At 39.6% G+C, this 27,922-nt stretch overlaps 1 protein-coding gene across 4 annotated transcripts in view; it reads left to right on the top strand.

Moving 5' to 3' along the window:
• PPARG (peroxisome proliferator activated receptor gamma) overlaps positions 1–27,922 on the top strand; it is a 143,950-nt gene that overhangs the window by 8,015 nt on the left and 108,013 nt on the right. For all 4 annotated transcript variants that reach the window (XM_053600088.1, XM_053600087.1, XM_053600086.1 and 1 more), the window contains exon 2: positions 15,712–15,785. The gene's annotated coding sequence lies outside the window, so the exon portion shown is untranslated. The remainder of the gene's footprint in view (positions 1–15,711; positions 15,786–27,922) is intronic.

The following is a 27,922-nucleotide window of genomic DNA, read 5'->3' as shown; positions in this document are numbered from 1 at the left end:
TAGGGATTCTGGTGGGTTTGGGAATCCCTGTTCCAAGAGAATTCCTGCATCCCCCGTGACAGCTTGGAGACCATTTGCAGTGCACTTAGTTTGAATTATTATTATTTTGCAGTTTTTGGCCAGCACTAGGTTTGAACCTGCCACCTCTGGCATATGGGGCCGGCGCCCTACTCCTTTGAGCTACAGGCACCACTCCAAGTTTTAATTATTTTTAGAAGGATTTACCTTGGCCTATAGTTAAGTTCTTTGCCATATTCCCATTCAAAAACCTCTTGGGACCATCCCGTAACATCACCCCCATTGGCTTGTAATTTTATCACTTAGAAAAGCTCAGTGTTGTTAATGAGCTCGTGTCAGGAGGGGCTGGCTGGCTCACTTCTTAGAGCCTCACTGGTTCTTTTTAGTTTAGAATTGTTGCTAGTAATCCTGAGACTTCCAAGTCAAAGACTACAACTTCAAAGACTGGATTTTATTTAAATCGTTGAGCCCTGTTCGCTATGCTCAGTGGTTAGCGCGTCAGCTCCGCCAGGGGAGGCAGGTTTGAAACTTACCTGATTAACAATAAAATCGCTGAGAATGCCCCAGCCCTCTAGGACTGGTTCATGTTAAACAGATTTACAAAATACGGATTTGTAAACCTCAATTCTAGTTCAGTAATAATAGAAAATATTTCCTTCCTAGTGATTGGTAATGTGGTTTTAAAAAATTTTAAGTTCTATAATTCAGGGATTGAAGAGATTTATACTTGTATATATCTGATGCCACTATAGTTAAAGTTCAGGCTGCTTACAAAGTATTTGGGCAATATTTTGCACACTCTCATGCTATCCCCCCACTTCTAGGACTTTTTCCCAAGGGCTGGTGGATATAGGAAAATCCATATACAAAAAAGACTTCCGTAAAAGCATAGTTAAAAGAACCCATATTTGGAAGTAACTCAAATATTCAACAGTAGAGGAATGGTTAAGGAAATTATGGTAAATTAGGTGGAACATCATACAATTATCAGTGACGACTTAGAGAATTACTAGCAACTCTGAAAAATATTAAAGTAGAATATATAAAATATATGTGCATTATTGATTGCAACCTTATAAAAACACATATGTATGAAAAAGTCTGGCAGGGAACATTAAAAAAGGATAAGAGTTAAATTCAAAGGTATGGAAGGCTTTTTGTCTGTTTTTATATTTTTCTCTATTTTCCAAATTTTAACTAGTAACATAAAATTACAAATATACATTTGTAACTTTTCTTCTTTTTAGCATGTGTACGATTCATACTCAGTAAAGATCAAGGCATAAATTGAACATTGAGAATCCTCTAGCTATTTTATTCTTTTAAACCCATTGAAGATAAATGTTAGGTATTACATGATTTTTTTTTTCTACTGTATACAAAGTTTATTTCATTTTAATTTTATTTCACAGGTTGGACTTCCCTGCATTCTTTACTTGACTAGTCTCTATGTGGGATGGGAGAAAATCCCCTCTCTGCTACAGCCTCCTAATATATTCATAGCCACTCATGAAACTGGGTTTTGTTGATTTCTTTAGCACTGCAATTTATATATTGTTAGCACACCCTGGCAAATAGAGCTTTTAAAAACGACGCTTCCGGAGTTACTCCTCTTTCAAATTTTTTTCTAATTTTTTTTCTATTATGTTCTTTTTTCTAAAATTGGATGACCTCATGATGGAGTTATTTGGTTTTCCAGCTCTCGAAAGAATGTTAAACCTGTAATCATAAATAGCAGTGGTACAGAAGCATGTGAAGGTAAACTTCTGTGACACATGGTCACTTGGAGCCCTTGATATAATTTGTGATAATAATTTTTAAAATAACAAGAAATCTAAAGTAGCAAGTAAGTAAAGATTTCCCAAGATCTGTGTGAACACTGTAAATGTTATACATATTTCTGTACCTGTACACATATGCGCACACAGAGTAATAGCCTTTGAATTAATTCCTGTTCCATTTTTTTCTGTTGCATTGTTCTAGAAATCCTAAGGGGAAAATTCAGTGCTTTTTGCCTTTAACACAGGTTACAGATTACATTTCTCTTGTCACTTTCTTTGCAATTTATTTTGTGAAACTTGTATCATGTCCTAGCATAACCTTTACTTTAAAGGCTTAAAAGCTTCTTAGAAAGTTTATAACAGTAATATTAAATATTTCTCTCTTACGTCTGAGTCCTGCTTTGGATGCTATAATCCTTCATGTAGGCCCGCTGCAGTTAACAAAATTCAGTTTACAGATCTTAGAATTTGTGTGTAAAACAAAACTTGATGTCATGGTACCTTGGAGAAGAAAACTACTGAGACCAGAGCTCTTTTTTTAAATGAAGATTTATTTATTCAACACATATCTACTGAGTTGCTACTTTGTGCCAAGAGCTATTTTAGATAAAGAGGATAAAGCAATGAACAGACAGACAAATTCCATTCCTCCTGGAGTTTACGATTATGGTTATCTAGATTTAACAAGAACATTTTTCAGTGGGAGAGTCGGTGACTAAGAGGAGGTAACTTGGTCTATGCCTTGTAACTAGACCACATTGCTGGGCACTGTGGAGTCAGGTGGATCCCTCTGGGTCAGATACAAGGTAGGGTTTTTTTTTGAGACAGAATTTTACTTTGTTGCCCTCAATAGAGTGCGGTTCTGTCACAGCTCACAGCAACCTTCAGCTCTTGGGCTAGGCGATTCTCTTGCCTCATCCTCCAGAGTAGCTGGGACCACAGGTGCCCGCCACAATGTCAAGCTATTTTTTGTTGCAGTTTGGCCAGGGCCAGGTTTGAACCCGCCACCCTGGGTATATGGGGCTGGCAGCCTCCCACTGAGCCACAGGCGCCGCCCAAGGTACAAGGTAGGGAAAACAAATCTGTGTCCTTCAATATTTTTCCCACATCTCTTATTATCATATTATTTTACGTTATACTGTATGTATTATGAATTGTATATTATATATAATGTATTTATTGTATATTTCTATCTCAGTAATGAAGTTATTAATAAAGGAGGTAGGAACACATTCTTTGTTAAGAAAGTATTACTATTCTTGAAAATCCAAATGACAATAAGATTATTCGTTTTGCAGAAGGATTATTTGTTTTATAATGTTCTCACAGTGGTTTTGTTTGTTTAATTATCCAAGTGGATCTAGCTTATAAATGAATAAACTTACAAAATATTCTTTACATCTAACAAGAGAGTTCCTTAAAAATATCCTGTTAAGGTAAAAAAACCTTTTTCCTTGGGGAGTAAAGTTGAGTACTTTTCTTTAGAGGCCAAGTAAGAGCATTCACATATTTAGAAAATAATATTTGAGTAAAAGGTGACCCAGGTCTTATTTTAAATGGCCATCCTTTGATCAAAGTATTTATTATTGCTGTTCCCAATTTCTATTTTCACGAATTTCAGTTCTGTTTTTAAATTGCCAGAAAACACCTTTTTAATCACTTAGAAATAAATTCTGAACAACGTGAGTTTTGTAGGAAAAATGATTAAGGAAAATAAATCTTGGAGGAATTTATATGAAGTTAAATTAGAATTAATTGTTTTGTATATACAGGGCTATGGATTGTTAAAGGGGAACTCAATGCAGATTTAACCAAAACTTCTGAATTTTGCGTTTCTCTAAGTTTATTTATTCCATTCCACAAACTCCACAGACATTTACTGAATGACCACTTGCTTTTCAGCACTGTATATCCTTACATGGAAAATAAAATCTGTCTGCCTAAAAACATGGCCTTATATGTGGGGAGAATAGAGATTTTGTGTCTTGAGACTGTACCATGCTGAGTAGATCCAGCGTCCAGTGCTGGGCAGGCAAATTACCACAACTCAATAAAAGTTGAGAAAATGACTAAACGATTGAACGTAGCATTTTGGCATAGTTTTGTCTTCGGCCATACACATGATTTGTGCTATATATTTGACTATGCCTGCTGGAACAATCTTTGATCCTAACAAAGCACCATAAATACACACAATGAATTTATTTTTCTTATGAACATTGATTTTTTAAGTGTCAGGTTGATTTCCTTTATTGTATGACATGCATATGGACTATTTACCTTGGCCACCCGCTTTTGAATTCAGAAAATACAAACTAATTTTAATCTTAGAACAAGGCAAACGTAACTAGAGGGCTGATCGACTGTCAAGTGTAATCTAATGTTGTTCCCTATTTCGAGTTACACGTTATATTTGCTGAGTATTTGCTGTCCGTGGACAGGTTCTGTGTACCAAGCAGAATTGTTAGTTCTCAGAGAATGGGAATGTGTATTGTAGTGCTCACTGTTTTTACCCTAATTTACAGCCTGTAGCGTGGAGGACTGGGTGCACTCTAAGTACTTTATTAAGACTTTCCGACTTGATTTTTATTTTGAGGAAGTGTGTGTCCTTTTTTCAATATCGCTTACGTGGGATTCTCCACATTCTTAGGGAATTTCCTAAATTGCTCTTTAAAAAGTTAATTTCTATTTTATGTAACGTTCTCATGATACATAATGACATCAAATTCATGCCAGAAGAAATTTCCATTTTGTTATTCCAAAGCAGGCAAAATGGGATATGAAAGGGGAAAAATGTTAATTATAGACTCGACAGTCTATGTTGGATCTTTAGGTTGTTCTGGTCCGAAGAACAGGTTTTTTAATGGCCTAAGGGCCAGAGCCTGCTTCACATTCTTGTTCGGAGGCTTCCAGTGGCAACTGCAACAGATTCTGCTTAGTATTGGAGCTGGAGAAAAGTTTCTAATAATGCATAATACGAACTGTTATTCAGACGTATTACTCGTGCATAAAATAAAGCTGGTTCTTTTCTTAAACTTTGTTAAGTGTTTGGTACAGCACTCTCAAGTTTGGGCCTATTCATTTGTTTATAATATGTAATTTAATTGCTCAGCCATTTCATAGATGAATCATGAGTATTATCATCGTAATTATTTAACAGTTAATCTACTTTTACAAGGTAGATAAGAGTTTATGAGCAACTTCACATCAAAATACCAAGGAAACTGATTTACATATAAAAGCAAAGCAAATACGCGGGCTTTTTTTTTTTTTTTTTTTAAATAAATGGCCTTGTGACATCCTTGGACACCCACTCTCCTGGGTAGGCCTTCATCTGCGGATATAGGACAAAGGTAGGAGTCTGTTCAGTGCGTGGAACTTCCATCCTCTCCACCCTTGGGCAACCTGCCATTATCCTCCTGCGAGCGCACCTGTTCAGCTACTAGGGCAGAGAAGTGCCCGACCAGACACGAGGAGGCACTGCTCTTACCAGGAGACGATGACAGGACGCAAAGTAAGGAGCTGAAACCGGTGTGAGGCTTTCTCTCCTTGGTCATCCGGACTTGGGTTTCCTTGCTTTCCTGTTCCTTCACATATTGTTGGACATGGTGAATTTCACTCCTGTGTGAGAAGGTTACCAAAGCTCCTGGACAGCGAGGTGTTATAATCTACACAAATCAGAAAGGGCTAAAATTGAAACAGTTGATCAAATATCCACAGCAGTGTATAGGATTAAGGGTGGAGATAAGTCAGGTAAGAAAATAAAGACTGCAGAAATTCGGAGAAGGATGAGGTCAGGGTGGAGCAGAGGGTAGGAAAAGCCTTGATGAGAAGGTGGGGATTGAACCAGACTTCTGAAAGCTCAGAGATTGATGGAGCAGCCTTGTGAAAGATACTAAGAAATAGAAAAAGAAGGGGCGGCGCCTGTAGCTCAGTGGGTGGGGCGCTGGCCCCATATACCAAGGGTTGCGGGTTCAGCCAAACTGCAGCAAAAAAGTAGACAGGCACTGTGGTGGGTGCCTGTGGTCCCAGCTACTCGGGAGGCTGAGGCAAGAGAATCTCCTAAGCCCAGGAGTTGGAGGTTGCTGTGAGCTGTGATGCTACAGTACTGCACTCAGGGCGACAATGTGAGACTCTGTCTCTACAAAAAGAAAAAAGAAAAAGAAGAGCAGAATCAAAGTATATGATTCCATTTGTATAAAACATCCACATTAGGGAAATCCACAGAGATAGTGAGTAGATAACGTGATGGCCAGAGGCTGAGGCGGACGAAAGGAGGGGGTGCCTGGTTAACGGGCACAGGTCTCCTTTGGAAGTGATGAAAATGTTTTGGAACTGCGTAGAGGTGATGGTTCCCCAGCTTTACGAATGCACTAAGTGGCACCGGATTCTACATTTCAAAATCGTGAATTTTACCTCAAATTTAAAAAAAAGTTTCCAGCTCGAGTTAGCTAAAGAGGAAGGAGAAAAGTATTTCCATTATAAGGAAAAAAGTCTTGAAATAGTGAAGAATCACGGAGTGAGGGGAAACTTTGCAGAAATGAGCCAATTTGAAATGAGTAGTGAGAAGTAGGGTTTGAAGTGTAGATTTTAGGTCAGCTGGTAAAGGGTTAGGAGTGTAGGAGCATCAGTGTGGGTTTTATCTCACATGGAGTGGGGCGATTCTAGGTCTTAACGAAGAGGAGTGAGACGATTTAATCAGGAGATTGATTTGGCAGTAGTGTGCAGGGAAAGCAGTCAGGAAGCTGTTGCAAAATCCAGGTATCGCAGGAGGAGGGCTGGCAGGGATGAAGGGGCCGCGCAGATGTGGGCGATGCTCCGAAGCAGGACGGGCTGGTCTGTGTGGCCTTAGCCGGGCACGCTCTGCACGCTGTTCACAGAGAGGCTGAATACAGATTTGAGGTTGGACTTAAAGGTCCTGTCCAGTCCTAAGGTGCTATGATCCTCTATTCTGTAACATTAACGTCCCTATTCTGTAACATACTCCCCTCACAGTTGGCTGTATCAGAGCACATTGAAAACTTTTTGTTATCATCTTGACATTCAAGTGCAAGGTTTTGCATCGTATGAAAGTATCCATAGTGGATAGAAAAGAAAGAAAACTTCCTTCACCCCTTCATGGGTGACTGTGTCCTGTAGGGCAGTCATCATTTGTATTTATTTCTTCTCTTTTTAAATTAAATTAAATTTGTTTGAGAACTGTGTCTTCATAGCTCACAGCAACCTCAAACTCTTGAACTCAAGCAGTCCTCCAGGTGCCGGCCACAATACTTGGCTAGTTTTTCTATTTTTAGTAGAGACGGGTCTCGCTCTTGCTTAGGCTGCTCTTGAGCTCAGGGGATCACCCACTTTGGCCTCCCAGAGTGCTGGGATTATAGGTGCGCGTCACGCCGCAGCCCCAGTCGCTGTTTTTGTGGTTCCCTTGCTGTGCGTCACCCCTCGTGCTAGACCCTGAGCCTATAGCTGTAAGACACACGGACTCCTTCCCTGGTGGCACCCTCAGTCACAGAGATAGTCCCTCTTTGTCAGAGGATTTCTAGAAATCAAAGGGAGGCGTAGTAAAGCTCAGTATGAGGAGAGAATTCTAGTGACCATGCCTTCCCACAGTGAGAAGGCTGCCTTGTGAGAAAGCAAGACTTGGGCGTTAGACACAGTAACACGGACCCTGAATCATCTGTCAGGAGGTCTTGCTTTGGTAGGAGAAATGAACTTGAGCATGAAAACAGTAAATTGACTGTTAGGATTTCTGAGCCTCTTCTCTCTTTTCCGCAGCCCCACAGACGCTTAGTGGCTGTGTTGATCACAGTTGAGTTGTACTTCAGAGGATCTGGAGGCCTTAAAGGTCCTGTCCAACTCTAAGGGGCTATGATCTTCTATTCTGGTGTGTTTTTTTGTTTGTTTGTTTTGCAGTTTCTGGCCGGGGCTGGGTTTGAACCCACCACCTCCGGCATATGGGGCCTGTGCCTTACTCCTTTGAGCCACAGGGCCGCCCGATCCTCTATTCTGTAATATGAACATCCCTATTCTGTAACGTACTCCCTCATGATTGGCTGTATCGGAGCACCAACGTCTACCAAGTTTCTGCCCATTTTCTTCAGTACTTGTCAGGACACTACCTAGATTTGCATGCAATTTCAGTTTTAAACATATCTGTGCCGTGAGTGCCCAGTTCTTTTTAAAGCAAGCACTCTTCTTTTCTGCCTTCTCAGCTATTCATTTATTTCCAGTTTTAATATTTATAGTAAGTTCCTCTTTCATGTGAAACTTGTCACAAGCGATGTGAATTTCCGCTGAAGCGAGTCCCACAAATCCCTCTCGCTATGGGGCCGCTGATCTGTGGGCATCATTTGTTCTGGTTCCTGGGACATCATGTCGTAGTTGAAAAAGACCCGGCACAACCAGGCATTTGGGGCCGTCTTGGGGATGCCATTTTGCTGTGGGTGAAAGTTTAAATAACTTTCAGCTCATTTGACGTAAGTTATCACACATGTCAAGCTGTCACTGTCAGACGCTTAGTGGCTGTGGTGATCACGGTTGAGGACTGGAGGACTTAAGATTCCTGGAGAGTGATATCTTCACTATATTCAGGGGGCAATTCTAGAATACTTTTTAACACAAATAGGAATATTATTTTCATAAGGATTATTTTAGTGCTTATAGTGTCAGGTGAAGGAAAGTGTTAGCACCAAAGAAAAACTTGGTTTCACTTTAAGTCCAGTAGACTATTTGTTTTGATTAAATAGCTGCTTTCCAATGTACGCTGTTAGAACAGCTTATACTTTTCATTACAATATGTGTAAGAATTTTGCATGTGCCTAGACCGGTGCCTAGGATATAGTAGGTACCCAGTATTTACTGACTGTTGAATATTGTTCCGCGAATGTGGGGCCATGGTAGACAGACGAGACATTTAGAATGGAAACGTGTGTGAGCACAGGTGCCAAAGTAGGGACGGTGTGAATGCAGAGAAAATCAAAGGCAGTTTCCTTAAAGTAGCATTTATGTGTGATTACCGATGGGAAAATTGGGGGTGCTGAGTCATTTGGGTGGGTTCTTAATCTTTAAAAGACCAGTGACAACAACTTCTCATGCTTATTATCCAAAGTAAATAGCTGAACTTGAGCATGAAAACAGTTAACTGTGACTCTTAGGATTTCTGAGCCTCTTCTCTCTTTTCAGCCTCTTTCCCCCCTCCCTCCTTTGCCTCTCCGTTCTTTCCCCTGGCTCCATCTCTTATTCTCCCCTCCCCATTCTTTCATTTCTTATATGTCCTACACTTTGTTTCTGTTTTTCCTTCTTTCTTGGCCTCTGTTTCTTTCCCTCTGATGGCTCTTTTCTTTTTCTCTCTGCAACTGTAAGACTGATATGTGGTATATTTTTATCTACTAATCAAATGATCAAATAGGGATGTTTTTATTCTGAATTTAGTATGCACAAAATGTTTATGTTGCTCTTTCTGAGACAAATAAAATATCACTTATAAATGTGTTTTGATTTTTTTTTTAAAGTGTTGAGTCTCTGATCCTTAAATTGACAGACTATTGCCCTTGACTCACAAATCCTTGTAAGGCGTGGTGGCTCGGGAAGTCACGCCTGACTGTTGTTAACAACCTTGGTTTCTGTCCTCTTTTTTCCAAAGGGCAGGTGGAGCAGATGCTCCTTCACAATCTCCTTTTTTATCACATCTTCATACGTGGAGTTACACAAGAGCTGTAATATTTGTCTGTTTTGTTCATTTGTGTTCCGTGTTCAGAATGCTGCTAACAAATAGCAGATGCTCAGCAAATAATTGTTGCTTTAATATTTCAAATCTGCAGTCTCATTTTACTTCCCAACCCCAAATTGTTATCCTAACTATGTGAAGTGCTACTATTCATTAAGATAACTTAGTTTATAATCGATTTATAAATGTAACCATATGATTTAATGTTTAGAAAATCTTTCTTTCCATTCATTCCACCTTTTAGTTTAAATCCTAAACCGAGTGTCAATTGTCCTCCTGTAGGACTATCCTGTAATTAACTCAAGCACCAAAAGAGCCATCTAGCTATCGATAGTAATAGTTAATATTTACTGAGCACTTATTCTCTGTAGCAGGCTCTCTTTTAACCACCTCACATATATTATCTTGTTTTTGTCTTTCATTAACCCTGTACATTGTTAAGACTAGAGGAAGAAATAGGAACAGAGAGATAAAATAACCTGCCAGGTGATAAAACTAGGATTTGAACCCAGGTAGTATGATACTCTGTCCTGCACAAGAGCCTGATATCCCAATATTGAGAATGAGATGTCTACAGCCCCTCCCCAACTATTTCACATTTAACAATTACGTCTACGCAAGTATAATCATATTCAGATATAAACATGGATGAAATTTAAACTTTCAGTTGTGCTAGTTCACCACAATTAGTTTGTGTATTTTGTAAGTAGTAGGCAACTTCAGAGTGCCCATTTTTGTTGTATGATGGGTAAGGTAGATCACCAAATCTCTAATTTACATTCAGTAACGCCATCATCCCTTATAATCAATCACTGTTGGAAATTCTTTTTTTTTTTTTTGTAGAGACAGAGTCTCACTGTACCGCCCTCGGTAGAGTGCCGTGGCGTCACACGGCTCACAGCAACCTCTAACTCTTGGGCTTACGCGATTCTCCTGCCTCAGCCTCCCGAGCAGCTGGGACAGGCGCCCGCCACAACACCCGGCTATTTTTTGTTGCAGTTTGGCCGGGGCTGGGTTTGAACCCGCCACCCTTGGCATATGGGGCCGGCACCCTACTCACTGAGCCACAGGGGCTGCCTGTTGGAAATTCTTTATTTCCTTTTACTCCCTTTCTTAGTTTCCTCTTAATTCAAATAAATTTATTTTATTTTGTCATCTCAGAATGTGGAGGTGAATTGAATAGAGCAGATTTTGTTTAAGTGTTGTAAAAATCTGGGGAAGGGGGCGGCGCCTGTGGCTCAGTGAGCAGGGCGCCGGCCCCATATACCGAGGGTGGCGGGTTCAAACCCAGCCCAGGCCAAACTGCAATAAAAAGAAAAAATAGCCGGGTGTTGTGGTGGGCGCCTGTAGTCCTAGCTACTCGGGAGGCTGAGGCAGGAGAATCGCCTAAGCCCAGGAGTTGGAGGTTGCTGTGAGCTGTGTGACGCCACGGCACTCTACTGAGGGTAATAAAGAAAAACTCTGTCTCTACAAAAAAAAAAAAAATCTGGGGAAGGACGTCATTGGCCCATCTTGAGTCTAGCCTCTAATGGAATCATGGGGTGGGCAGAGGGGACAAAAATTAGTCATTTGGGAGTTCATATACTCCATCTCCTCCCAACCCACCAAAGGGAATTTAAATTTGACAATACAATCCCCACTGGCCCTACCCTTAGAAAAAGTTGATCTTACAAGGTCATGTCCTATATTTTTATGAACAAGTTTTACCGAATGGGTAGAAATGAGCTGGTCGTGAAAGTCCAGAGAAGAGTTAGGTTGCCATACAGAATAAAGTACTGGGAAGGAAAAGAAGACAGAGAGGTCATGGATTTACGGAGCTGGAAATGGAGAAAGTGTTTTGATGGAAGAACTTTTGGTGAAGGAGACACTTTGGATACTGTGGTGTATGAAAAAAAAAAAAATGGAAAGAACCGGGGAGAAAGGGATAAGAGAAGGGTTGCTTTGTGGTTATGGATTGAGCCCCTTTTCACATGATTTTTGTGTGTGTTTGTTTTTTTTTTTGGGGTGACAGAGTCTCAAGCTGTTGCCCTCAGTAGAGTGCTGTAGTGTCACAGCTCACAGCAATCTCAAATTCTTGGGCTTAAGCAGTTCTCTTGCCTCAGCCTCCCAAGTAGCTGCGACTATAGGAGCCTTTTCACATGATTTTGAAAGAGAGTGGAATTTCGTTTAATTCTGTGGGGAGTGAGAATCAGTCAGTTGAGTGTTGAATTGTGCTTCTTTAGAACTCTGAGCGGAAGAGCTGTGGTTAGAGATAAAGATTTGGGCACTAGAAACAAGTAGATGTGTCTGTGCATGAGAATCCCAAAGGCAAGCATATAAAGAAGGCTGAGAAGGGATTTGTAGAACACACGAATTAGAAATGCTCGGAAAGGAGACGTACCAGGAAAAGGGACTGAAAGAGGATGCGAAAAGCTGGTCTCTGAGGACCTACAGAGACAGGTTCAACAGCAGGAGATGGACAAAACGTCCAGTGCTGTAGAGGCAGAGACGTGGTGTGCTGGAGCCAGGCTGGTCCAGCCTGTGAAAGTCAGTTGTTAAATTTGCAGGATTTTAATGAGCCAACTGTTAGGCACAGCCATTAGTAAAGACTAAATCATACACACTAACCATTAAATAAGTTGCATTAAAAACAAAGGTAAGAAATACACAAATCAGGGCGGCATCTGTGGCTCAAAGGAGTAGGGCACAGGCCCCATAAGCTGGAGGTGGCAGGTTCAAACCCAGCCCCGGCCAAAAACTGCAAAAAAAAAAAAAAAAAAAAAAAAAAGAAAAGAAATACACAAATCACACCACGCCCTAATTGTTTTGCACTGTCGAGATCATTCCTGTCAGTTGTGTCTGTGGCAGAAATACCGTATAATGTCCGTGCTCCTCACCGTCTCTTCCCGACTGTGCTCAGTGACATCACCTTGGTCATCTGAAATCAGTCACAGGAGAATTTACACGGAAACTAGCAAATGCTACAAAACTCAGAGCATTTTTCCCTGCAAGGAGAGCCAGTTAAAAATTGATGAGCATGGGCGGTGCCTGTGGCTCAAAGGAGTAGGGCGCCGGCCCCCTATGCCAGAGGTGGCGCGTTCAAGCCCAGCCCTAGCCAAAAACTGCAAAAAAAAAATTACCAGCGTGCTGCTGGAATAATAGGGCAAAAATCAAGAAAACGCTAATGGATTTCGCAGGAAGGAGATAACATGTGCTTGAGTTTCAGTAGAAGGGTGGGTGACAAAAACCACAGTAAAGTGGGTTCAGGAATGAAATAATGAAAAGTGTAGACACAAGTGTTCAAATAAGTTTGAGAACTATGGAATTACAGAGAGAAGCAGATTGTTACTATTGATAGGTTTTTTAACTTTGGCACTTACCAAAAATGAACAGATGAAGTTTATTTTATGATGGGAGCTTTTCTGTTGGAAAACATTAAGGAACAAGTTACCTGCAGGACACGTCTTGGACACTGCTGTGCTAGTATTTCACAGTTTAAGATGATAAGGTTTTTAAGTTTAAGAACAATATTCTTTTCCTTACAGTTCTTACATTTTTAAAGAAATTTTGTTGAGAATGGATGTTGAATTTTATTGCGTACTTTTAAAAACAATGTTCGGTAATCATATGGTTTTTTAAAAAATTGACCAGGTGCTATGATACGTTTTGATAGATTTTCTAATATTAGATCTTCTTTGACTCTCTGTGACAAACAGAACTTGATGATGGTGGTTCATTCTTTTAGTAAATTATTAAGTTTGTTAATTAGCATTTTATTTGTCATTCTAAATCAATATTAATAATGGGACTGACAATTTTCTCTTTGTTGCCTGTCAGGATTTCATATTAGTATATTGTTGCTTAGACAAATTAATTCAGTTACTATTTTTTTTTTTTTTGAGACAGAGTCTCACTATGTCACCCCGGATAGAGCGCCATTGCATCGTAGCTCACAGCAGCCTCAAACTCTTGGGCTCAAGTGATTCTCTTGCCTCAGCCTCCCATGTAGCTGGGAATACAGGCACCTGCCACAACGCCCGGCTATTTTTTGAGACAAGGTCTTGCTCTGGCTCAGGCTGGTCTCAAATCCGTGAGCTCAGGCAATCTACTCACCTCAGCCTCCCAACTGCTAAGATTACCAGTTACTGTATTTTTATCTCTTGAGAAACAGTTTACCTAGGAAGAAAATGATCTCCTTGAAAGTTTGAAAACGCTCACCTGTAAAATTCTCCAGGCCAAGAGTTTTGGGGGGAAGTAATCCTTTGAAGAGGATTCTTTTGTTAATTGTTTTTCTATTTCTTAAGTCACTTTTGCCATTTATTCCATTTCAGACAAATTAGTGTGAGTGAATTGCCCTTGCTCTCTAATATTACCTATTTAGACACTGTTAAAAATCCTATGCCAGATATAAAACTGATATGAGCAGGCTTTATGGTTCTGTTGAAGGGTGAGGATCTGTCTGCTGACTTCACAGCCACTGGCTTATAAAGATGTAATCCTTGATATATTCTCCCCCAAATGGATCTTGTCTCTGCCCTACCATATTTTATGTCTGGAGACTATTCTAAGATACATTGTAACTCTGAATTGTCACAGAAAATAGAATATTGATCTTAGTAGTGGAAGAGGGTTTGGGGAAAGTTAGGGAATTCTGTCTGCTTCTAAAAGTAGCAGGAACCAGACCAACTTTCTGTTCCATCCAACTTTAGGACTACAAACTGGGAATTGATAGATAGAAGTTTCTAGAAATCCATACTGGCCTCCACTCATCCCCATTGACTTCTTAGCGAATTCACATGTATATTTAAAAGGAAATTAGAACAAATATCAAGGAAAGCTGATAGGGCTTAATCTTAACCTGGAATCAACACTCTAATTTTTTCACATAAATTTTTTTTTTTAATTAACATTTTTTTCCTTCTGTTTTCACATGCTTGAGCCCCATTTTTGTAGTTGCCTTCAATGTAAAAAAAACGTCAAAGCGGTCATCTTTTACAGAGCTCATGTGTTATACACATTGTGTCCAATGAACAGTTTTGGTGTAGTTGTCCCTCTCACGTCTGGCTAATGAATTACAAAATGTTTATGTGAATTACTACAGTTCAGCACTCCTGCAGGCCTAAAACACTGACAAATTGGCTTTTTTTTCTACAGAAGAAAACAAAATGGTTGGGAAAAAAAAATTTTTTTTTTTCCATTCTGAAAACAAAATTGTTTTACTATTGAGTTTACTACTGAGTCTTCATCAAAAGGTTTTTAATTTCCAAATAAAAGTACCAAACGATGCCAGAAAAGACAGAGAAATAAATAGGCAAAACACATCGGCCATACAGTCTATGTTCTCTTATGTTAAAGACAAGTGGGAAAACATTTTATCTTCTTGGTCTATTATTTTTTATGCTGTGCATCAAGTAGTAGTTTCTGTGGAACTAAGTGGAATTAGTTCCACAGAAATTCTAAGTGGAAAGGTACAGAGGTAAAAAAGAAGCAACACAGAGTTTTGTGTGGGTTAGATGTGCAGAATGTTGGGTCTGGGTGTTGGAAGTGTTCGGGCTCTGATGATTTTGGCACTGGGTGCTATTTTGTCTTTATGGATAACACTGCTGTCCGGGAACCCTTGAGCCCTTCCTAGGAGACAAGAATGAAATGCTAAGACCCCGCCTTTGATTCTGCCCCTGCACAGTCAGCTTCACGCTGCATCTGCCTTGCCTGTGGGGTTGCCACCATACTTTACCTTAGATTTAACCTAGAATGAGGTTTTATTTTACGAAGTATCATTTTTGCAATGCATAGCTCTTATCAAACATGTTTTCAAGGCTCTTAATCCTTTTCAGATCTAACGTCACTCAAGTCTGCCTAGTAATGTGGGTATCATCATCACTAATTTGATACAGAAGGTGGAAAGGGCCTTAACTCGTAATATTGACTGAACTAGGATAGTAGGTGACGTAAATCTAACACGTGCCTCTTTTATGAAATGATTTTTAAAAGATTCGCCAGCGCTGCGTGATTTACGATGAGTCGTTTTGTGGTCTGTTGGTTACTTCTGGAGAACACAAAGCATCCTAAGCTCCAGGAAGGCAAACGTTCAGAATGAAGTGCCACAGAGAAAATAAATTCACTGTGTGTGTACATTTTAGTAGCCAAGGTGATGTAAGAATCGTGAATAGGTGTATATATTGAGAGTCTTGTTTCTTTTTAATTGCTCAGATTTGAAAGAAGCCAACTCTGAGCCAGAAATATACAACGAGAAGGCCATTTTCTCAAAGAGTCGCCCTTTAACGGTAAGTGAACCCAGAATTTATTATGCTAAATATGTATGTAAAAGTATCCCTTTAAAATGACATGCAAATTCTTCATAGCACTTTATTGTGAAATGTCTTAGAGAGCTTTTGTTTTTGAATGCTCTAGTACTTTCTGCCACCTAATTTACCAGCCAGTTGGAGTACACTGTAACATATTTGTCTAAGACAAAACAAAGATAGGAAGGTGACCTAGAAGTTGAGAAATCACCCAAATCCTTAAAAACAAATCCCTAATATGTTGTTTACACCCTTCTTATTTTTTTGTTTTACCTAAGTAATAATTACAAGTATATTGTTTTAGGTTCTTATGATACTTACAATTAAATCGAGATAAAAATTAAGCTCTCTTGCCTGGTTTCCCCGCCGTAGAAATAATCTCTAGTCACAAAGAAGAACGTAGTTGCGAATATCCAGATACCGTCTGCCCTAGGAAGAAGAATTGCTGAGTTACAGCTAGGACTCTGCGTGGTTTCCTCCCTGGGACTGATTTTCTTTCTTTCTTCTTTTTTTTTTGCAGTTTTTTTTTTTGGCTAGGGGCAGGTTTGAACCTGTCACCTCCGGTATATGGGGCCAGTGCCCTACTCCTTTGAGCCACAGGCGCCACCCTTCCACCCTGGGACTGACTAGATTGGGATATGATTTTAGGGGCTCCAGGCAAAGTTCTGGGAACTACCACAAAAATGTATACCTTTGAGGCCTGATCCTACAATTCTAAGGCAGTTCCTTATCCCCAACTGCATTTGGAAAAGAAAGGAGACTGTTGTTAATGCAGTTTTTATGTAGTTTTAGGAGTGTTGACTTTGGTAAATCATAAAAGTCACAGGCTAGGCGCATTTTCCTCAAAATGGCCTAGGCACAAGTGATTCCTCAGAAGCAGACTAGATTGTAGTTTCCAAATACAGGCTGCGCATACCAAATCTGAAAATCTGAAATTCAAAATGCTCTAAAATCTGAAACTTTTTGAACGCAGATATGACACTCAAAGAAAATGCTGAATGTGGAGCATTGTGGATTTTGAATTTTTGGATTTGAGATGTTCAAATATAAATATTCCTACATTGAAAAAAAATCTGACATCTGAAACACTTTTGGTCCCAAACATTTTGGATGAAGAATATTCATCTTGTATCATTTTTTCTTAAAGCAGCAGTTCTCAACTTGTGGGTCGTGGCCTCTTTTTAACAATAAAAATACATTGCGGCATTAAGAAGGTTGAGAACCACTGCCTTAAAGGAAACCAGAGCTCTTTGGAGAAGGGGTTGATTCCAAGGTTAGGGCAAGGAAAGCACAAGATGAGCCTGAAGGATCTTGTGGTGCCAGAAAGTAAGGATGTTCTCAAAAAGGAGTTGACCCGAAAGAGCACCCAGGGGCCAAAGATGAAAGTTTGAGCAATAAAATAACTATTTTATTGGATTATAACCTCCCAAATAAAATGTATACACGCAAATCCAAACTGACCTAAGTAAGCGACTGAATAAATAAATGGGCGAGAAGGAGAACTTTTCTTTGCAGAAGACTTTAAATTAATAAATGTAAAAGGGGGCGGCGCCTGTGGCTCAGCGGGTAGGGCGCCTGTCCCATATGCCGGAGGTGGCGGGTTCAAACCCAGCCCCGGCCAAATTAAAAAAAAAAAAAAAATGTTTAAATAAATGTAAAAGGAATGAGGGAAATAGAAAGAAAGTTGTCACAAAACCACAGCAATGATAGCTGTGAGCAGAATTCACAGCTGGGTGAAAGTTTAAGGAGAAACAAGATATTTGCTGTAAAGTAAAGTATTTCCCCTAAATATTTATTAATTACAAAGGGAAAAAAATAGTAGCTTTACCAGTAGGGAACTGTGGACAACACGTTGGCAGTAAGACGTACTGGGCTCATATACCCCTGGAGGACGTCCTGAACAGCAAATAATTATCTTCGGAATTCTTCATCTAAACCCATTTAGAACTGTGACAAAGCTTACAAACCTTAATAGAGAGACATTCCTCATGGAATATTATGCAGCCTTAAAGAAAGATGGAGACTTTACCTCTTTCATGTTTACATGGATGGAGCTGGAACATATTCTTCTTAGTAAAGTATCTCAAGAATGGAAGAGAAAGTACCCAATGTACTCAGCCCTACTATGAGACTAATTTAGGGTTTTCACATGAAAGCTATAACCCAGTTACAACCTAAGAATAGGGGGAAGGGGGAAAGGGAGGGGAGGGGGGGGGGAGGTGGGTAGAGGGAAGGGGATTGGTGGGATTACACCAGTGGTGCATCTTACGAGGGTATATGTGAAACTTGGTAAACGGTCTGTGAAGCTAGTGAATGATGCCCCATGATCATATCAATGTACACAGCTATGATTTAATAAAAAAAAAAAGAAAAATAAAAAAAATAAACAGCTTCTTTTACCTCTGGGAAAAAAAAAAAATACCCGGTCCTCTTCAACAGTGTCAGGGGTATAAGGACAAATCTTTACTGAGGAACTGCCACAGATTTGGAGGAGAATGTCTCCTGACAACTAAATGCAACGTGGGATCCTGGATTGGATTCCAGAACCAAAAGAGAACGTTAGTGGGAAAACTGATGAAATCCAAGTAGTTTATAGTATTGTACCATTGTCACTTTATTAGGTGATCATTTGTTTTTATTGTTCTTTTATTATTTTTTAATCGACAAATAATAATCATCCACGTTATGGGGTACAGTGTGGTATTGACGTATGTATTGATAGATATATTATTATGTGTAATTATCAAATCAGGATAATTAGCATATCCATCACCACAAACATTTATCATTTTTTGTGTGTGTTGGAAATCTTTTGAAATCTTTTCTTTTACCTATTTGAAAATACACAGTAGATGTTAATTATATTCATCTTATAGTGCTCTGAAACCTGGAACTTTATTCTTCTGATCTAGCTGTAGTTTTATATCTGGTAACCAACCTTTGGCTATCCATATACTCCACCAACCACCACTGTTACCAGCATCTAGTAACCATGATTTTATTCTCTACTTTTTTTTTCTTTTGAGGCAGAGTCTCACTTTTAGTTGCCATGGGATAGAGTGCTGTGGCATCACAGCTCACAGCAACCTCAAACTTCTGGGCTCAAGCGATCCTCTGGCCTCAGCCTCCCGAGTAGCTGGGACTACGGGTGCCCGCCACAACGCCCAGCTGGTTTTTCTGTTTTTAGTAGAGACAGGTCTTGCTTTTGCTCAGGCTGGTCTTGAACTCCTGAGTTCAGGGGACCCACCCGTCTTGGCCTCCCAGGGGGCTGGGTTACAGGAGTGAGCCACTGGCCTTACTTCTACTTTTAGGACATCAACTTTTTAGACTTTCACATATGAATGAAAACACGAGGTGTTTGTCTGTGCCTGGCGGCTTATTCCACGTAATATGTTCTCCATATTCATATGTGCTGCCTGGAATTTCTTTCTTTTTTGTGGCTGAATAATGTTCCATTGTGCACATTTCTTTGTCCATTCATCTGGACACTTAGGTTTATTCCATCTCTTGGCTTTAATTACTAGTTTTGGTCATTGTACTGTGGTTGTAATAGGTTATCTGTAGGAGAAACTGGGTGAAGGGCACAAGTGACCTTTTCCTACTATCTTTGCAACATTTCGGTAAGTCTCAGATCATTTAAACAAATGTTTCAAAAATCACCTTGAAGTCACTAGAGTCTCATCATTTACAGAGTGAGTTTTGTTCATTTCCAAATCTTGGAACAGAGCAAGGCAGGGGCATTCTTTTCAGAAGGGCTGTTGATTGAGCTGTTTTTAAATCCTTCTCAAACACGCTCCCATCCCCACCTCTACAAGTTTGGTCTGTACTTAATCTATTTACTGCTTCAGCTGGTTACTTCCTCTAGAAAACCTGAACTTGGGAAAAATTTCGCAAAGTTCTATCTCTTTGGGATCTACCTTTTAGCAAGGGTTTTTATTTGGTGATAATGAGGGCCTGATTTGAAGGTTCAAACCATAACTAGGAAAGTCTTTCAATCTCAATAATAATCTCTTAGTCCATCAATCTTCACCCAAGACATGATTTGAATAAGAATTTAGAGTCAGTAATGTTGTATTTGTTTTAATGGTGAGATGAGAGAAGACCATACTGTTTTCAGGCAAACTGTCTGATAATTCAGTGAATGTAAGTAGTATAAGAAACTTCGATTCTTTTTTTTTTTTGAGACAGAGTCTCCCTATGTCGCCCTCGGTAGAGTACCGTGGCATCACAGCTCACAGCAACCTCAAACTCTTGGGCTTAAGTGATTCTCTTGCTTCAGCCTCTTAAGTAGGTAGGACTACAGGTGCCTGCCACAATGTCCAGCTATGTTTTTGTTGTTGTTGCAGTTGTTTAGGTGGCCCGGGCCAGGTTCAAACCCTCCACCTTCGGTGTATGTGGCTGGTGCCGTAACCACTGTGCTACGGGCGCTGAGCCAATGAACTTTGATTCTTAAAGGAACTCAATGACGGCATTACATCAGTTTAATTGAGAAAAGCCTAAAGCCATTTACAATTAAAAGATCAAACTCTTAAAAAATAAAGGACAGGTATGTACTTTGAGATCTGTAAATACATGAGTAGTCTAAATGCAAGCGTTTTGGCATGAAAAATGAAATGCCAAGTATTTGGAATTTGACCCTGAATTGTTTTTGCTGGCAACTCTTTTTTATGTTCATCCAGTTTAGGAAACTAGTTCTTTTTTTTTTTTTTTTTTTTTTAGGTGAAATGAGAAATGACAGAAGTTATATCTAAAGTAGTCAGATTCATCAAAACAGGCAGTAGGATGATGGTTACCTGGGGCTGGGACAGAGGTTGAAGGGAACGGGGATTGTGTGTTTGATGTGTATATTGAGTTTTGTTTTGTGAGATGTAAAGATTTGATTGCTCACACGACATTATATATGTTCTTAATGCCACAGAATGTATGCTTAAAAATGGTGAAAATGATACATTTTATATGATGTGTATTTTATCGCAATAAAAAAAGTAAAGAAGAAATAACAGAAATCTTCAGCAGTGTTCAAATGCTTAAGGAGATATTTATCTTTAAGCACTTTTTTCCTGGTTTAATCTAGAGATGATTCCCTGTACATCATTTACCGACTGGCAGTTTAAATGGCCCCTATACCATAAATTGTGAAGTTAAAAGAAAAAAAAAAGAACTTGGTACACAGGAAACATCAGAGCTGGGTGACTGGGAGAGCTGCTTGTGGGGTTAATTTATAACTAAGGCAAATGAATCCATAAAAAGCAGAAAAGCCCTGTAAGAAATATGTTAACTGATAGTAAGGGAGAAAAAGGGTTTAGATAAAAGATATCTGAGCTTGTTTGGTCCCACTGATTTTATGGCTGAGGAATTCAATTATAGGTGTACTGGGCGGAGCAAATCACAATTCTGTAAATTACTAATAGGATTCCATGATGGTTATCATTTTCTGTATGTGCACACATGCTGGGTTCATCCTGCCTTGCCTAGCCAGACTGCTGTGTGTGAATTGAGGGTTTCAGGACTGAAGCACAGGGAATGTTTACTGTTAAAACCTTGAGGGTGAGGGCGGCGCCTGTGGCTCAGTCGGTAAGGCGCCGGCCCCATATACCGACGGTGGCAGGTTCAAACCCAGCCCCGGCCAAACTGCAACCAAAAAATAGCCAGGCGTTGTGGCGGGCGCCTGTAGTCCCAGCTACTCGGGAGGCTGAGGCAAGAGAATCGCTTAGGCCCAGGAGTTGGAGGTTGCTGTGAGCTGTGTGAGGTCACGGCACTCTACCGAGGGCTATAAAGTGAGACTCTGTCTCTACAAAAAAAAAAAAAAAAACAAAACCTTGAGGGTGGGTGGTGGTCCTTGTAGAGTGAGATTCGAAACTAGAAGAAATTATTTTTGCTTTTAAATTTTGACCATTGGGTTTGTTTCATTTTACTTTAATTTCTTTCAAAATATTTTTATTACTGAAAAGCCATGAAATATTTTTAAGATAAGAACACAATCATGCAAAAACCATTTTTACTTCTATAGTTTCTTCCTGTTCTTATCATCATGTATATAGTTTGTTTTTTTTTTGCAGTTTTTGGCTGGGACCGGGTTTGAACCCGTCACCTCCAGTATATGGGCTGGCACCCTACTCCTTGAGCCACAGCTGCTGCCTCATCATGTATATCGTTTTTATTGACTGTGTGTGTAACATTTGACACTCAGCTTCTCGCTGTTATATCACATAGACTTCTCATGTTTCTACCTGACTTTCAGATTTTTCATAGTAGGGACATGACAGTTCATTTTAGTGATATGATTTACCAAGCCAGTTTCTTTTAGGTGGTTCCTGTTTTTTTTATTATTATATAATTACTGTTTACCATGAATATCTTCATGCACATATTTCACTTAATTTTTAAAATTATTTTCTTCAAATAAATTGCCAGTGATAAAAAAATAAAGAAAGAAAGAAAGAAAGAAAAAAAATAAATAAATAAATTGCCAGGAGAGGAAGTTATATGTTAAAGTGTTCGAGCAATTAATTACATTACTCTTGGAGTATTAGTTTTTATGACATTTTGAAGTGCTATAAGGATGTATCAATAGCAAGTGAACAAAATATATAAAGTGTCAATATATTTTAGAGATACACTTAAAGGATTTCTGGTCACTTCAATGGATTATCATTTAAAGTTCTATGTCTGTGATAGTAGTGGGAAGGTAGAGTGTGAAGGACTTGACCAGTTTTGAGATCAGAATATCCGGGTGGTTTTTTGTTGTTAAAAAACCCACTTAGGCGGCACCTGTGGCTCAAACCCAGTCCCGGCCAAAAACTGCAAAAAACAAACAGACAAAAAAATCTACTGAATATCAAGGAAGTTATAGATTATCTTCGGAGGCTATGCCGAACAAATAAAATGTAAAGACTGTGTTGTGGGTCCCTATAGCCTTTATTTTTTTCCCCCTTTATGGCCTTTAAGCTCAAGTTGCTAATTGCTTTTGAGAATGCAGATTTGACAGAGTACAACTTCCACAGAGATGGATTCAAATCAATTTTAAAAAACATTTACTTAAGGCGGCACTTGTGGCTCAAAGGAGTAGGGCGCTGACCCCATATGCTGGAGGTGGCGGGTTCAAATCCAGCCCTGACCAAAAAAAACAAAACATTAACTTAAAATTTTGTTCTTAATTTTGTGGTTTGAATATTTGAGGGAATAATTTTAGAATTAAAGATATAAATAAGAGAAAATGTTAGCATACAAAATAATAGAAAAAAGAATTGTGGGTGCAATTATTTCCTTTTTATTCTCAGCTTTCTGTTGGGGGGTTAAGTGTCTTCATAATCTCTCCTTCCCTAATTGTGTTTGCCTCAAAAACAAAACATGCAGTTGTGAGCTGTATAATCCCAACCATGGCACGTGTAGTTCATTAGTTACTTCCAACAGCGCACACATTACAGTGTGTATCCATTTTACTGCAATATTATGTAGTGAGAGGTCGGTAACTAGAGATTACTATTCTTACTCAGGGAAAACGGGGGGCAAGGGTGGTCTCTTTCATGTTATTGTAGTTTTTTTTCTTTAAGCTCATGAACTTCTCGTTCTTCCGTCCCAATCCTGTGATCTGAAATAATTTTAATTATTAGACGTTTGATATTTTTAACCTTTTATACTCCCCCAAGATGGGACATAGGAAGTTTAGTGACGTAAACATCTTTAATAATCTTTAAAAGTCATACGACTTGGTAGCTAGGACAAGAAACAATTAGGTATAAATTTCAGGGAAATACCATAATGGCATGATTTTTGTTTTCTTTTGTTAGCGAGCCGCCTGGCTTTCCTCTCAAACCCAGAGAGTATGTAGTGTGGTCTCCTTTTAAGATTACACTTTGGTCTGCATCACAGAAATGTATGTTTCCCTAAGTTTATCCACTATAATTTGTGATGGCTATTTTTCTTATCTGCGAAGGAAGTACAGCAGCTCCCACTGGGGAAATACCATGTTGAGTTGATCCTAAAATAAGAAATCTAAGGGAAAGGTCACATCCTAATAACTTGTGCAAATCTAAATTCCCATGGAGCTTTAAAATCATTTCGTAGGAGGAGAGTATTAACAATGTGTTGTTGAACTTCTTCCAGATAGTGTCATAAAATTGAAGCCCTTTTGTATTACAGAAGCAACCGCTGAAGTATAAATACAATTGATAGGATCTAAATTTTTTTTTAGCCATTTATTATGAATATCCAGAGAAAAATCTAGTAAACCACAAAATCTTTTTTTGTTACTTTCACTGGAAATATAAGATATGTCACCCAGGAGATTTATGATAATTGCAAATAATGAAAACTATTTTTCCTATTATTATAGAGATATTTAATACTCAACTTTTTTTTTTTACTCATACTGATGTCTGGTTGTACTTTGGAGTAACGCTGACCATGTCATCCCAGAGAAATTCACTGCTTTGGGAGCTGGGACCCTGGGTGATAGTCTCTCCTTTTCTATTAACTAGCCATCTCTGAGTTTTCTTATCTGTTAAGTGTGAGGTGTTTATTGTGAGGGTCAAGTAAGATCAAGTGTATAAAGGGCTTGGAAAAATTTTATAGCATTTATAACTTTAAGGTTTTTTTTTTTTGCAGTTTTTGGCTGGGGTTGGGTTTGAACCTGCCACCTCTGGCATATGGGGCCGGCACCCTACTCCTTTGAGCCACAGGCACCGCCCCAACTTTAAGGTATTAAGATAATCATTGCCTTTACTTTTTTATCTCTTCTGAAGGAAGAAATCAAACCAGAGACGCCACAAAACTTACTCCATCGTACTCCAGCTAATAGCCCCTGGTGGACCTGTGTCACTGCCCTGCTCACTGGCCAAGTCTAAGTCCTTCTTTAAAAGGCTGGGATTTTAATGGAAGCTGCTCCATTATTCCTAGAACACAGATAGTACATTTTGCAGTAAGGGTTTCCTAGCAAATAATAACTTGTCCGAGGATGTGTTGTCTGAAATGTGTCTCGGATATTTATTTATTTATTCCTTGAGAGAAATGTGCATCGTTTTTCCTTCGTCTCTGCTTTCTTGTTAGGAACTAAAGCTGAGCAGAATGTGGTTTTTGTCTTTTCACCTACTGCTATTTATTCTCTTCCTAGTGATAGTGTATTTTCAATAATTTAAGATTTATGGGATCACACCTGGGTGCCCCTGCCTGCTGGAACCCAAACTGTAGCCTGAGCCATTTGTTGAAATTACTTAGATATTTCTGTTTCCATGTATTTCCGTTTCAGACCCCACAATAACATGTTACCATATAATAAGAAAAAAAAATACAAATTCCTGACTAAACTCGTATCTGTATGATATCAGTTCTAAGAAGCTCTGCAAAGATTCAGTATCTTTTTAATATCTTTGTTCAAGAAAAGCATTAAGCTCTTTCATTGCGTTAATTAGTTCGGTTTTTTATTTTATGTTATGCACGCCAAGAGGGTAACATCAGTATTGGACCACATATATACCAGAAAAAGCTGTCCTGTGCTCACGGGAAACAATCACCCTTTTAGAAGTGCACAGTCTCTGAGTCTGACAGTGTAGACTCACTTCAAGTTCGCATCCTTCTAAGGAACAATGGCCAGGGAAGAGTAGGGGCCGGCATGGGAGGCTGGCTTGTTTTCCCCTGCTCGATACGTGGAAGTTACAAAAAGTCTTGCTGATGGCTGTTCTTAGTATAGATGGGGCAACTATTCTCCACCAGAGGTTGGGGTAAAAGTAATAGCAATGATGGAAGAGAGTCTAAGAATTCATTTTTTTTGTTCACTTCTGCTCTTATATGCCAAATGCTGCGGGGGGCAAACAAATCTTTCCACGTATGAACCTGATTGCTGCTAGTATACATTTTTCTAACCGTCCATTTTATTCTCATTGATAATGTTGGAGTTCGGACTTGACTTATTCCTCACTGAATGATTGCAAATTGCCTTTCTCACTCCATTAATCTGCCATCTCCACTTCATCCCCCAGTCCTCAGGGTGACCTTCCTAAACCACCCCGAGGACATTTCCCTCTCAGCCTGCCTCCTCCCCAGAGCCATTGGCTTCACCTGCTCCCACAGGTCTATGGTTCAGACATACCAGCCTGACCCTGGAAATCAGAGAAACTTCCGGCTGCCCCATGGTCCTTTCACAGGACTAAGCTTACTACTGGAATGGGCTGACTGTCACATTGTTGATTTGACAACTTTCAGTAGTATACTTCCTGAGAACACGGACAAGCCTGAGGGCATCCCTACTGTTTAACACCATTTCTAGCAACTAGTATGCCAGTGATATAATTATAGTGTAAATGAGATTAAATTATTCAGATAACACTTTTTTTTTAGACAGAGTCTCACTTGTTGCCCTGGTTAGAGTGCTGTGGCGCCACAGCTCATGGCAACCTCAAACTCTTGGGCTTAAGAGATCCTCTTGCCCCAGCCTCCTGAGTAGCTGGGACTACAGGCGCCCACCACAACTCCCAGCTATTTTAGAGATGGGGTCTTGCTCTTGCTCAGGCTGGTCTCGAACTCATGAGCACAGGCGATCCATTTCTCCTAATTAGATATAGTATTTTTAGCAGTCTTGACTTTTATTTTTAAATTTACCAATGTGAGATGCAAAGCATGCCTCAGAATCAAATTATTTCAAGAAAAGAATTTCCATGAGGGGCGGTGCCTGTGGCTCAGTCGGTAAGGCGCCGGCCCCATATACCGAGGGTGGCGGGTTCAAGCCCGGCCCTGGCCAAACTGCAAAACCAAAAAATAGCCGGGCATTGTGGCCGGCGCCTGTAGTCCCAGCTACTCGGGAGGCTGAGGCAAGAGAATCGCTTAAATCCAGGAGTTGGAGGTTGCTGTGAGCTGTGTGAGGCCACGGCACTCTACCGAGGGCCATAAAGTGAGACTCTGTCTCTACCAAAAAAAAAAAAAAAAAGAATTTCCATGAAAGATATGAATTTGCAGTTTTGTGGATTTAACATATGCATAGACTTTTTTTGTTGCAAATATTGAAAATTAATCCATAAAAACATGTAGGTGCCTTACTCCAGCTACTTTTTAACCTGGGTAATTCAAGGATGAGGAATATTCAGTTCACAGATTGGTTTGTGGTCTCTTAGCTTCCTACAGTATTTGAAGCAGGGCTTCTAAGTCCGGTGAAAGGCTAGACCAGTTATTGGTATTGAGATTTTTTGGTTCTTGTTTGAAGGAGTTATTGAACTACCTTTCTATAACCAGCACTATTCTACACTAAGTAGAATTGAGATATTTCTTTGCCGGAGCTTGTTTCAAAGACAATATCTGCGACTAAAATAAATAGCAGAGCTGGCCAGCGTGTGATTGAGGAAAACTGTGCAGTAAAAGTTGATTGAAGGAAACATTCAGAGGAAGGAAAGCCGCAGACCTTTAATGGTCCGTAGTCGCCGCTTTGTGAGATGGTGGTGCCTGAGCTGAGCTCTTAAAAAAAGATAAGGGATACAGGAGAAGAGAGAAGCTGCAAATTTCAAACGTGAAGAGCATCGTGGGGAAAGTATTTTGAAGTATCCCTGGGTGTATCAAAGAGTGAGGAGTTCGAACTTTGGCTACGAGGCTCAGGGGAACTTGAAGATTTGGGGTATGGAAGTGATAGGACAAATGCTGTGTTTGGAAAGGACCAGTAAAAAAGTAACTTAAGTAGTGTGATGACTGAATAAAAAAATAACGAGGATGAAAGGAAGAGAAGAGTCAAAAATGAATTTTTGGCTGATGTATGAAGAGAGGGAGGTATTAAAAGAAAGGGAAATAAGATTTAATAATAAAAAAAAAAGAAAGAAAGAAAGAAAGAAACAGGGAAGAAAGAGTCTGAGGAGGATGAAAGATGAGCTTGATCTTGCTTGGACTTGTTGCCCAAGACATGCGGTCAGGTGACTGGACCTTGTTTCAGAGGTCAGAATCTGACTCACTGCTTTGTGTGCTATTACCATGGGTTGTGGAATGTTTCAAAAGCTGAGGTCTTAATAACACAAAGGTAGAACTTCAAAGAATAAGACTCAAGAATGGAGAGAATGGTATGCCTCCTTGCCAGAGAAAGAGAATTTTAAGAAGAGAACACAGAGCTTCTGTGTGCCTGACATGGTACCAATAACTTGTAAAAT

This window comes from Nycticebus coucang, chromosome 8 (genome assembly GCF_027406575.1).
Source record: "Nycticebus coucang isolate mNycCou1 chromosome 8, mNycCou1.pri, whole genome shotgun sequence".
NCBI classification, from domain to species: domain Eukaryota; kingdom Metazoa; phylum Chordata; class Mammalia; order Primates; family Lorisidae; genus Nycticebus; species Nycticebus coucang.
Note: the sequence above shows the minus strand (reverse complement) of the source record. Positions and strands in the feature narration are given on the sequence as shown.